Source organism: Neltuma alba, unplaced genomic scaffold (genome assembly GCF_004799145.2).
Source record: "Neltuma alba isolate B1F8T4 unplaced genomic scaffold, ASM479914v2 tig00005045_pilon, whole genome shotgun sequence".
In the NCBI taxonomy this organism is placed as follows: domain Eukaryota; kingdom Viridiplantae; phylum Streptophyta; class Magnoliopsida; order Fabales; family Fabaceae; genus Neltuma; species Neltuma alba.
The window spans coordinates 28,710-41,527 of NW_021633957.1; the positions used below are offsets into that span (position 1 = coordinate 28,710).

Below are 12,818 nucleotides of genomic sequence, written 5' to 3' on the forward strand. Positions count from 1 at the left end.
GATGAAATTATTAAGATTTTCTATTAATAATAACAGGTTTATCTGTTTTTTCCCACGTATTTATACGGTCTGCCGTTACGGGTACGGCCTCTTCGGTCAACGTTATGACTACAGCCTAACCGAAACGCCGAAATCTATTTATATCAATTCATTTTTTCCTACACTTGTCGGATTATCAATATCCGACGTCAATTCCTATTACTAGCTGCAACGCTGATCAGTAATCACTATCGGATTCCACTGGAACACGCTTCTTCTCTAGCTATATCCACCAACCTCGCTCTTTGTAGTCTTCTCTATCACAGCGTCGATCTCTTCTATCTTCTCATCCAAAATGACTCCCAGGAAAGGATTGTTCTATTTCCTTGCTCTGTATCTATCAATGCACTCTGAGTTAACAACCGCGGCATTCTTCAAGCCCTTCAATGTCACCTACGATCACAGGGCTCTTATCATCGACGGGAAGCGCCGCATGCTCATCTCAGCGGGAATTCACTATCCCCGCGCCACTCCCGAGGTGCGCTACTAACTTCCATGGCTCGATTGTGTTTTGAGAGGACGGAGCATATGTACATGGGCGGTCTTCTGTAATTCACAGAGAATAGCATCCATGTGAAATTTAAAGAGGGCACCTAGAGGTTGCTCCCGTTCTGTTCAATCGCATAATCTCAGCCCCTGTACTTTTTTCTTTTTCTTTTTGTTTTTTTTTTTTAATATTGAAGTTGCATTCTTCAGTGCTTCTTCTCCTCTCTCATTGGAAACTTCCCCTGAACGAAATCAGCGGTTCTCATTCTTTAGTTCGCATTATCTTTGCCTAACTTAACCTTTTCACTCTCACTCTCCCAAGAAACTAATGCTCAATAAAAATCATAAAAGATTCTTGAAACTTGCAGAATTGCAGCAATCAGTGCGTTGGCTTTCCACCCAATTCTGTCTAAACCATACTTTGAATTACTTGGTTCCATGATGGAGTAGTCTGTACAGGAAAATGCCACAGACATTTGGCCGCTAAAACAATGTTTTTCTATATCAAATAATCCCCCTTGATTGATTTTCAGAGTTGCAACAAATTTAACGACCCACAACATGGTCTTTTTCCCATTTGCTCAATCCAGAACAAAGGAAGTTCCTCATAAATTCGTCTATCCTATGAGCTACAACCTGAAAATTTTGGAAGCGAAAGGTAGTAGAGGGGAATGCTTTTGAACGCTTGTAAGCATTTTGAACAATGGATCCATCGGGGTTTAGCAGCCAAAAGAACACAAAGAACTACTACAAAATTGAACCTATAAATCATTGCATGCGAGAAAATTATGTTTACTAATCTATGCCGAAATTTCGACCACTGTTAAATTATTCAACTGAGACAACTTCAGTCAATGATCTACTGGCCAAAATGGGGGTTATAGCTAAAACTTTTTCTTAAATACGTTAAAGAGTGATGTGATACCTACCTACTGGGATAAGGCTTTCATCTCTCTCTTTTTTTTTTAAAAGAGTGATGTGGTTAAATTTCTGACGACATTTGATGAAGTTGGCCATATTATATGCTTTATATCATGCTAGATGTGGCCGGATCTGATTGCAAAGAGCAAGGAAGGAGGGGCAGATGTAATCCAGACTTATGTTTTCTGGAATGGACATGAGCCAGTTAGAGGGCAGGTGTAACATTATATTTCTTGCTGCTCGTATTGTTGGCTGCATTGTATAGTTTCTTTAATTGTATACATATTACTCATGCTGAATTTTGATTTCTTTTACATTGACAAATTTTGTGCCTGTGCAGTATAACTTTGGGGGGAGATATGATCTAGTGAAGTTTGTGAAGCTGGTTGGATCCAGTGGACTTTATCTCCATCTTCGTATAGGTCCTTATGTGTGTGCAGAGTGGAACTTTGGGTCTCGCCTTCTTCTGCACTATAATCTTAAAATCATTTTTATTTTTAGAAATAAACATTTCCATCAATGACTAAAAGAGGAAGAAGTTCTTGGCTATCTTAGTCCACTTATACATGACAGTTATTCAAATGCACGTCTGAATGAAAAAATTTCTTTGCTGGCCAATTGAGATATATTTTTCCCTTCCATGATTTGTTTGTTATTCTTGTAGGGGTTTCCCGGTGTGGTTGCGGGATATCCCGGGTATTGTATTTCGAACAAACAGTGCACCTTTCAAGGTAGAATGCTCTGTCGACTTTGGTCATTTTTTTTCATAACAACAGTCCTGCCAAAGTTTCCGCCCCTTATCTCTCCTTTTTCAGTTGATCCTTTATGTTGTCTCTGCTCTAGCCTTCTAGGAGGTTATCTTATCCGTTATTGTATCATCCTTTCTTTCTAAAATTTCATTTCCATGAATGAAAAAGTAAGTCGGCTAAGCAATTTGTTGGTTTTTCTGTACAAAGTCATTATGTACGTAATTTCAAAATTTCATTGACTTTCGTTTTCCTTTATACAAACTGAAATCTCATACATACATCAAAATGAAATTGTCCATATGCTCAATATTTTCATGCGATAGTGCTGTTTAAGACTCTAATTTTGTATTTATTGTTGTCATTGGACTTTAAAGGATCACCGTAATCACCATCTTGATCTACTCGTTTTTTTCCCGCAGGAGGAGATGGAGCGGTTTGTTTCCAAGGTGGTGAACCTGATGAGAGAGGAAAAGTTGTTTTCATGGCAGGGGGGTCCGATTATTATGTTGCAGGTCTGATAATTATGGAGTTTGGATATATGTGAAGTAGTGGATTTTATTTTCTTAACTTAGATGAGATTCATGAACCTGTTGAGCCACCGGAATAGGCAGTAAAATTTAAAGTTGTCTTTTAATTCTTGTATTTCCTTGTTGCACTTCTGCTTAATGCATCTCCAGGTGAAACTGGATCATTTTTACCCAACGAAGTACCCAAGAGTCATAGCTATTATTATTTTGTTGCTTAATTAGGGTTCAGACTGAACTGAGCACATATGTAAGTGCTATCTTACATGCATGAGATATATCATGGTTGATAGCCTTTAGGACGATTGCCATTCCTCTTGCTTTATTTATTAAGATATCCATCATTTACTCTTGTTTTATAATATTAATTCTAGCTAATTGCTTCACCTTTTATTTTAACAAAATAAATCCATTCCAGAAATTAATTTGTTGCCTAGCTTATGAGCTGACCTAACTATTCTGCTGCAGATGATTTATTCCGTCATCTTGGAATTGCCAGATGCAAGTATAAATCTGATAAAATTCCCTTTATAACTTTTAGTGCCTAATAATGCATTTCTTGGTTGAATTTGATCAGATTGAGAATGAATATGGGAACATTGAAAGGTCCTTTGGTAAGGGAGGGAAAGAGTATGTTAAATGGGCAGCTAGAATGGCTCTAAGTCTTGGTGCTGGTGTTCCATGGGTCATGTGCAAGCAACCTGATGCTCCACATAATATTGTAATCTTCTATGACTTTCTACAATTGAAAAATGAACTGGAATTTGCACTTGAATACTGTTACTTACTTGGACTAGCATATGTTCAGGCTTCTCTTATTATTTTGCATTATTATCCATATATTGTATATTTCCTCCACAGATCGATTCATGCAATGCATATTACTGTGATGGTTTTAAACCAAACTCCAGGGACAAACCAATATTCTGGACAGAGGACTGGGATGGCTGGTATGAATTATGAAACATCCTTCTCATATTTACCTTTAACATCATTGATCTGACTGACGCGTTAAGGAGTTCAGGAAAATATTATGCAGTTAGGAGAATGGATTGGAATAGGAGGGTAGTTACTTCATGGGATAAAAGTGGCTAATCATGGTGCAATGAAAGCTAAAGGGCACAAGCATAATTAAGTAGTCATAGTATCGATAAATGCTGGCTAAAGGTCAATATTGTGTGCATTTTTTCTGCTCCTCACCTTTTGCTTTACTTTTCATCCTTTACCAATATTTCTTAGACAGAATACGTTTTATTTGATGCTCTTCAGATAAAGCATTGGGGAGGGGAGTTAAGTTCTTTATCGTATGTGGGCTATTTATGTGTTCCAAAGAAAAAGGAACAAAAATGAGAAAAGGCATTTACATCTTAACTAGTATTTGATTATGAAGTGATTACGTTACACCAAATTGAAGGTACACAGAGTGGGGTGGAAGGTTGCCTCATCGACCTGCTGAAGATCTTGCATTTGCTGTTGCTCGATTTTTTGAACGTGGTGGAAGCTTTCACAATTACTATATGGTATGACAGTAGCTGGGTTTCTGGTTTTGATGAGTTATAAAAGAACTTTGATGTCTTTTTTCTGTTGCGGCAACTTTTGATGTGTCTTTATAGCTAAGATGATGGTTCTACTTTGGAGTTTTTTACCCAGAATGATGTTACTGGATCGCTATATTACATAGATGTTCTCTCACCTGTCTCTTTTTCACTCTTTCACTTATTTTTCAAATTAACTTTTTGGCCAATTGGCAAATATTTCCAATCACTCCTAGGCAGTTTTCGAGTTTAGTAACTATGCCTCTCAAAGTTTCAACATTTGGGTGATAATCCTTCCATGTGCTATACGTTCATGAACACTAAGATGCAATTTCCTAGAATCTATGATTTCCATGACTAACACGAGAGAATAATATTTTTTGGACATTTCCCATTTCCCTTCTTCAACATCAGTGTTTTATTTTAAAAATAATAAATATGATGTAATGCCATCAAGTTTGTCATATTTAATATGAATTTTGGTTTTGATGATATATGATATGTAATTATGTACGATCCATCTCTTTGACAATCCTGCCTTGGTTTGCAGTACTTTGGTGGAACAAACTTTGGCCGAACTTCTGGGGGGCCCTTCTACATTACAAGCTATGATTATGATGCTCCAATTGATGAGTATGGTATGTAGAGGGAAAAATAAATATTTTTTTCCTTCTGTTGTTAGCTGACCTAGGGGTTTTATACAATTGCTTTCATGACTGATAATACTTGAAGAAGCTTCTTTATCTAGGTCTGTTGAGTGAGCCAAGTGGGGACATTTGAAAGATTTAAACTGACCTGCTTCTATAAAGCTCTGTGAGCCTGCTCTAGCGGCCTCTGATTCATCAACCTATATAAAATTGGGCCCAAAGCAAGAGGTTTGACCCTTACCCCAAAAACTTTTTGAAATTATTTAGAAAGAAGGGGTAAAGACATGATGGGTTGATATAACTGAAATGTCATTTTGTGTGCATGCACGGAATGAATTTAACATTTGTCATGAAGTGATGCAGAAAATAGATATAGGATTATGTGGGGGAATGAAAATAGATATTGGTTTTGGCGTATTCAATTTCACAAATGCAGATTTGGTTTGTTTGATGTCTTTTCTAAAACAATTGACAAAATTGTTTTTTATTCTCGGTTTTTAAAAATGGTTTTCTATTTTTCCACCCTTCAGAGCAGAAAGCAATGAACAACTTTATGATGTCCACTGTTTTTTATTAAAAAGAATGGAAAGACATATTTTATAATTAAACCAATGCAGTGCATATGGAACTGTAGCCTAAGCCTCACTCAATGTTCTTAGTTAACTGTTGATTTTAAGGGGGTACCTTATCCTGCTACCTTGTATATTTTGCAAGATTTCCTATCAAAAAATTACCTGCCCAATCTTAACATCAGCTAAAGCAAATTTCTTTCACACTGCGCTGATTTCCTGCTTTACTTTGTGATGTTATAAATTTTTAATTATATAATTGGTGTAATTTTAAAATTTAGTTGAGTTATCAGTTAGAGAGATATTGTCTCACCTTTTGTTTTGTGTGAATTGGAATTTCCCATTTCAGTTGGTTATTTATAGTGCTTTAGTTTAATAAAATAATTACCTATTGATTATTGATAAATTGATATTTTGAACTTCCAATAATTCCTTTTGTTCCATCTTATCCTGCACGATTATTATAAAAACATTGTGCATTTATCCTACCTACATGGGAAACCTTTTCTTTTTTCATTTTTTGGTGTCAATCAATCTTTATGAACGTTTCTTGGTACCATATTAGGGATTTTGACATATTTTATTATATCGATTTCTTAAGGAAATTTCCTGAATTTTGCTAGTATGCAAAATTATATAGGTGAGTTATTTGTGTAATCTGAATGCTTTCCCTGAATTTTTCTTTTATTTTCTTTTTTGATAATATCAATCGATTTGTTTTGTTTCTTATTCCAGGCACATGTCTACCACACAGATGTTCACCCAGGTGAACTGAACTCATCTCTATCTGAATTTCATGGCAGATGCTCTGCATTTCTTGCCAATATTGATGAACGAAAAACTGCTACTGTCATATTCCGTGGTAAAAAATATACCATACCACCATGGTCAGTGAGTATATTGCCAGACTGCAGGAATGCTGCTTTTAATACAGCCAAGGTAGGTTTAATGACTTGCTTGACAAGAAGGCCCTTCCTTGAACTAATAATTTTTTTTTAAAATTTGTTTTTTTGCTAGTTAGTTTTTCTTTTTAAGAAAAAAAAATTCTTGGAGGATTCTGTGTTCTCAGAAGCACTCTTTGGCAGGGAAAATATTTTTTTAAAATGTCATTGTACTCATTGTGGAAATGTTCATAATTATTATCTTGTTGTTCTCAAATTTCTTTCTTGCAAAACTTTGCATAGGTTGGAGCTCAAACTTCAGTCAAACTGGTAGAGTCTGATTTGCCTCTAGCTTCTGATCTTTTTCCAGCCCTGCAATTAATGAGCTACAATAGCATGCCATACATCTCAAAATCATGGATGACAATAAATGAGCCAATCAGTGTGTGGAGTGAAAACAATTTCACTGTACAAGGTATATTGGAGCATTTGAACGTCACAAAGGACCAATCTGACTATCTGTGGTATGCAACCAGGTAACTATGAACTCCTGATGATTTTGCAGTGAGATTCTGTGTTCATGAAAGATATGTGGGACCTGCTGCAGTTTGAGTTTAATTCTTATTATGTGTCATGTATGGTATGTATGCTTGTTGCCTTTTTAGTCCTTTTTATGCCATCGTCCACCAATATAGAAATAATCTTCATTTTCCCACTCTTTCCTCTTATTAACTGAATTTCACTTTCAAGTCTACACAGAATTCAGTTATTCCTTGACATGGCGGTATTGGATCCTTTTTTCATGTAATTGTCAAGAGCGTGATCCTTGGTGAGGCCATTGATTGCCTAATTAAATAAAATCTAAGCTTATCATAAAGTAGGTCAGTGTTTTGTCCATGCTTCAAATCCAATAGGTTTTCTGGTGAGGGGTGTCTCAATGATCCTGAAAAGTGCCTTTAAGCTTGTTTCAGGATAATTGGTTCCTTGTAGAAATCTCAAGGAGGAAACCTATTTCTTAAAAGGCCTAGAACCTCAGCCATCTTAACCCACGCTACAGTACAATGTATCATTTTGTATAGGATAGTGGACTAAATCCTTTTATTTTGAAATTGCAGCGAATACTGTTCAGGAGAAGAAGGACATCCTGATATTTTTTATAGCTCATTTCCATGCCTAGTTGGACTAGTCAATTATATATTGTGATTTTGATTCCATTTGAAGTCTATTGACATTTGTATCAAATGCAGAATTTTCATTTCAGATGGTGACATCTTTTATTGGGAGAAAAATAACATTCGTCCAAAACTTACTATAGACAGCATCCGTGATATTTTGCTCATCTTTGTTAATGGCCAGCTCATAGGTATTGGATCTTATATTTCACCAAATCTAGGGTGTATATGTATTTGGAGATTTTTGTTTTAATCTTATGTTCATTCCTACTATTGGAACTCTTGGTGATAAAATTTTCAATTTAAGAGCACAAAATTGGTTCCGAGTTTTTTTTTTTTTTTTTGGCGAAAGAGAGAGTCATGTGTGTTTACATCTTAACTAAGTAGGCGCTCTTCAAACTCATAAATCACTCATGTAGTTGTTCTTAAATTGGATTTTTTTTTTATTTTAAATATCCCTAAATCATAATTCTTCCATGAAAGCTCTAATCTGACTATAGAAGAATTTATAATCTAGCTGTCTTAGAAAGGCTTTTAACATATGTTTACTATTGAAACTAAAATGATAATTAATAAATTACTATATGAGATGTCTACCACCATCTAACCTCTGAAAAGTAGCTTTGGGTTAAAATCCTACTTGTTACTAGCAACATATTCATTAGTATTGAAGCCCCCCACCCCTTTCTTCTTAAATTAACCCTATCCATCTCAATTTTATTGTCTTTAACCTCCATACATCAAACTACCATTCATCTTCTCTGTTAAGGTCTCCATTTCAACACAGTGGCTGTTTCTCTTTCTCAAACAAATTGTACTACTTCTGGTCCTAATTATAAGAGCTAGTTGACTAATTTAAGGAGATTAAGAAAGGAAGTTAAGTTAGTTATTTGTAATAAATAGGTGTTGTCTTTCCTAAGATATCCTTGCTAATTAAGTGTATTGGTTAAAACTACCATTGTTAAAAGGACCACATTGGAAAAATATAAATATGAGAGCCAAAGTGGATTAGAGTCTTATATTTAGGACCAAAATAAAATCAAACAAGATCTTATATTAAGGACCAGAGGTAGTATTAGTTTACTTTTCTTTTCCTCTTCCATGCTGTTCTTAAGCTAGTGCATGAGATGACTATTGCGTACATTCTGAATGCTTCAGCTTCAGCCACTTTAAATGACCTTGTTAATGTTACAACAAACGAAGCACGTATATATGAAGTTTGAACGTTATAATTCAAATGCTTCAATGATACGCCAGCTATCAATTTTCTTTTTCATCAGCGGTTTGTTGGTTTATGCTATTTACATTTTGGTGTGGAAAATTGTTGATTTATACTATTCATATTTTGGAGTACAAAGTTTTTCCCCTTCAATAAGTGTTTTTTGGGTCTCTTGGCTGGTGAAAGAACCGCTTTTTTACTCCAAGGAGAGTGGCATATCATCCTCAGTATAAGCACCAGATGCGCAATAAAAGAAAACGCAAAATGAGAACTGAGAAAGTTATTAATGCGAAAGAACTTCCAATGCTTCTGCACGTCTTCTAAGGAATCTCTTTAAAACAAACCATCTGCCGAATACCAAAACGAAGTGAAGAAATTAATCCTGTTCCATCGCAACTCTAAGAATAAAGATTTTCCTTTTATCATTGTTGTTATGCCTGAGATGTTTTCTCTTTATTTCTTTCTTTGTTTTTTTTTCCTTTTGGTCTTAACTCTTGTGAAATTTATGGTGTCTTTTCCAAGTGAAGGCAATGCAATTGGTCGCTCAGTCACAGTGGCCCAGACTGTTCAGTTTTCCCCAGGACACAATGATTTGATACTAATAACTCAGACAGTGGGCTTGCAGGTAAAGTTTATATTTTCTTATCCATAGGACTAGGATCAAGTAGCACCAGTTTATTGTGACCGTCCTATTTGAATTTCTTTTACCAGCAATAGTTTTTCTCAAAATTTCCACATCAGTGTTGATTTCGTTCTGGTTTTTACCCAGAAGAAATATTGATGATTGATTCTATATATAATATTACTCTATTCGATACAATGCTACAGAATTATGGGGCCTACCTTGAGAAGGATGGGGCGGGAATTAGAGGTAAAATCAAGCTCACTGGATTTAAAAACGGAGACATTGATCTTTCAAAGTCATTATGGACCTACCAGGTATGTATTTAATATTTCAGTAGTATGATTTATGTAGGTCTAAAAAGGTATGCTGTATGTTAGCTGGTAAAATTGAAAATGCCCAAGTTGGAAGTGAGAAATCGGAACAGTACATTCTGGTAATCATTCTGGTAAAGGCTATGAACACACTAAGTAAGATGATGAATCAACAAGAAGCAATAGAAACACGCATGCTAATGAGGGATAGTATGGGTAGTAAAGAAATGTAGTAACAAGAAGAGCAAGACCTAGGACGAAAGTTATTGGTGAGGTGAAAGAGGGCAGGAAGGAATATCTGGCATTATTAACTAATTAAATCACATGGATATGAAGTGCGTGAGCTGGATGAGAGAGAGTGAGAGCCATTGATGTAATTATCTGGGTAAGCAATGGTCTGAGGAGGCTAAGGAAGTTACTCTATGCATGGAGAGTGTCCTTGTCTGATAAAGTTTATTTTCTGTCCTTCCATATGCCTGAGCTGCTAATTCTCCTTCCTTTTTGTTCTGTTTGGGAAGAGAACATAGTTTCACACACACACCCAAACCCCCCCCCCCCAAAAAAAATAATAATTGCAGGTTCCATTAATCACATTTTGATTCGTAGGCCAGATGCATTTGCATGGAGCCTGAAATAAGCTGTATTTTTGCATGACTTGTAAATAATGCAACTTCCTACTATAAATAATCTAAAATTCTATCTGCTATGATTATAACTTCCAAAAAATCTGGTTAGCCCATATTTGTGCAGGCTTTGGAGCGATTTTGGTTTTTTCCCTGAAATTTATCAATAATAAGTCACGGATTTATCATTATTGATTATTGTTTGTGTATCTTTTTTTTTTTTAATACCGATTTCTGAGTATAAAAAAGTGGTGCATACTAACTTTAGTTTATTCATTTTGGTACAAGGTTGGGCTTCAGGGCGAGTTTTTAAAATTTTACCTTGAAGACAATGAAGAGGCAGAATGGGCTGAATTGACCCACGATGCCGTTCCATCGACATTCGCATGGTACAAGGTAAAGGGGCTTTTGAAATCGGTGGTAACTTTTTCTAATGTTGTCTCTCCATTCTCTTTATGATTGTTTACTCTCCTGTTCTTTCCCCCTTTCTGGTAGTTAGCACACACACCCATGCATAGAGTAAATCCTATGACCCTTGATCTCTGACCGCAGAACGTATGAAAGTGCTCCACGGCACAAGGGCTTCTTGTGCCAAAAGTTATTACTACTTCCGGTCCTTAATATAAGAGCTAGTTGACTAATTTGAGTAGATTAAGAAAATTAATTAAATTAGTTATATGTAATAAATAGGTATTATTTTTTTAAAAATATCCTTACTAATCAAATGTCATTTGATGAAATGTTTAATATGTGTAACTATTATAGAGACTATCTTGAAAAAAATGAATAAATATGAGGAAAAAAATAAACTTGAATCTTATATTTAGGATCAAATTTAAATTCAAACTAACTCTTGTATTAAGGATCGAAAGTAATATGTTATAATAACTCACCTAATCTTTTCTCTTATATCAAGCAGACATATTTTGATGCCCCTGCCGGAACGGATCCAGTTGCTCTCGATTTGGCAAGCATGGGAAAAGGTCAGGCTTGGGTGAACGGCCACCACATAGGAAGATACTGGACTCTGGTTGCCCCAAAGGATGGATGTAAAGCATGTGATTATCGTGGGCCATATAATTCAGACAAGTGTGTAACTAATTGTGGAAAACCTACCCAAACCTGGTAATCCTGTACTTCAGCTAAAACTGCTAGCTTCTGGTTACAAAAAAATTTAACGCCATAATTATGATAAGCCCCTCAAAGTTTCATCTTTGACCTGACATTCATTTTCGTACTAGAAATATTTCGACTTCAGGCTTTCCTTGACTCAAGTTATTGATCAATCTCCAGGTATCACGTGCCACGTTCATGGTTGCAAGCATCACACAACTTGCTTGTCATTTTTGAAGAAACTGGAGGAAATCCATTTGATATTTCAGTTAAGCTACGTTCGGCCAGAACTATATGTGCTAAAGTTTCAGAATCTCACTATCCTGCTTTGTCAAAGTTCGGAGGTTCGGATTTTTTCGGTCAAGAGTTTCTCAAAAGCAATATGACACCTGAAATGAACTTGTATTGTCAAGGTGGAGATGTAATCTCGTCCATAACGTTTGCTAGCTATGGAACTCCTCAAGGTAGCTGTCAAAATTTGCTAGAGGAAGCTGCCATGCACCTAATTCAGCGTCCGTGGTTTCCCAGGTAAACTCTGCCAACCAGTGAATTTTTCCCTCTTCTTAACGAGTACTTGTGATAAAATTGTTACGGAGAAAGAGTCTTTGGACCACAATGAAAAGGAAACTAAAGTTCCTATGCATTTAGTGCTGTGGAGTTAAGTTAGATTCTTCATATCTGACATCTTGATTTTTTCAGGGATCGTGGTAGTGATTTTCCGTGTAAATGATAATGCTAGAGTTGATTTGACACGGTTTAGGGTTTTAACCGTAGTGATTTTCTGGCTTTTGGTCTTGTCAAACCAGTTATGGCACGGTATACAAATGCCTGATCCTTCCCCCCCACCCCCCAAAAAAAGGTTAATTTGACATAATTTAGATTTGTATACTTTTTCCGTTAAGACAAAGGTATTTGTACGTTTTATAGGCTTGCCAAGGCAAGAGGAGCTGCTCCATTGAAATCTCAAACAATCTATTCGGAGGTAACCCGTGCCAGGGTGTTGTTAAGACTTTGGCCGTGGAAGCCACATGCTCATCACCATCAAGAACAGATGGATCCTCCCAACTTTGAGGCTGCCGGCGAATCCAAACGAGGACCTTACAAATTCATGCGCTACGGATCAGTCCATTATGTGTCAGATGTTGTCTACTCTATTCTCAGTTTGATTCGTGTAAACTTGTGCTGATTATATGTTTGTAATGGAGAAGAATGTTCCGCGTTTGAGCTAACCTGTAAATAAATTTCTGGCATGATGGTTCCATTCAATTTGTTCACATCCAAAATGACATCCTGGTATCTCATCCCCCCACCCCACCCCTTTAGAAGATTTCAGAATTTCTTGGGCAATGGACTGACAGATCCACCAAGAGAAACGTTGAAGTCGCTTGAATCTTTTTACAAGAA

General features: G+C 36.1%; 1 pseudogene; it reads left to right on the plus strand.

The window, feature by feature from the left end:
- Nucleotides 1-217: 217 nt before the first annotated feature.
- On the plus strand, nt 218-12,577 carry LOC114746538 (beta-galactosidase 9-like; annotated as a pseudogene).
- The last annotated feature ends 241 nt before the right edge of the window (nt 12,578-12,818 follow it).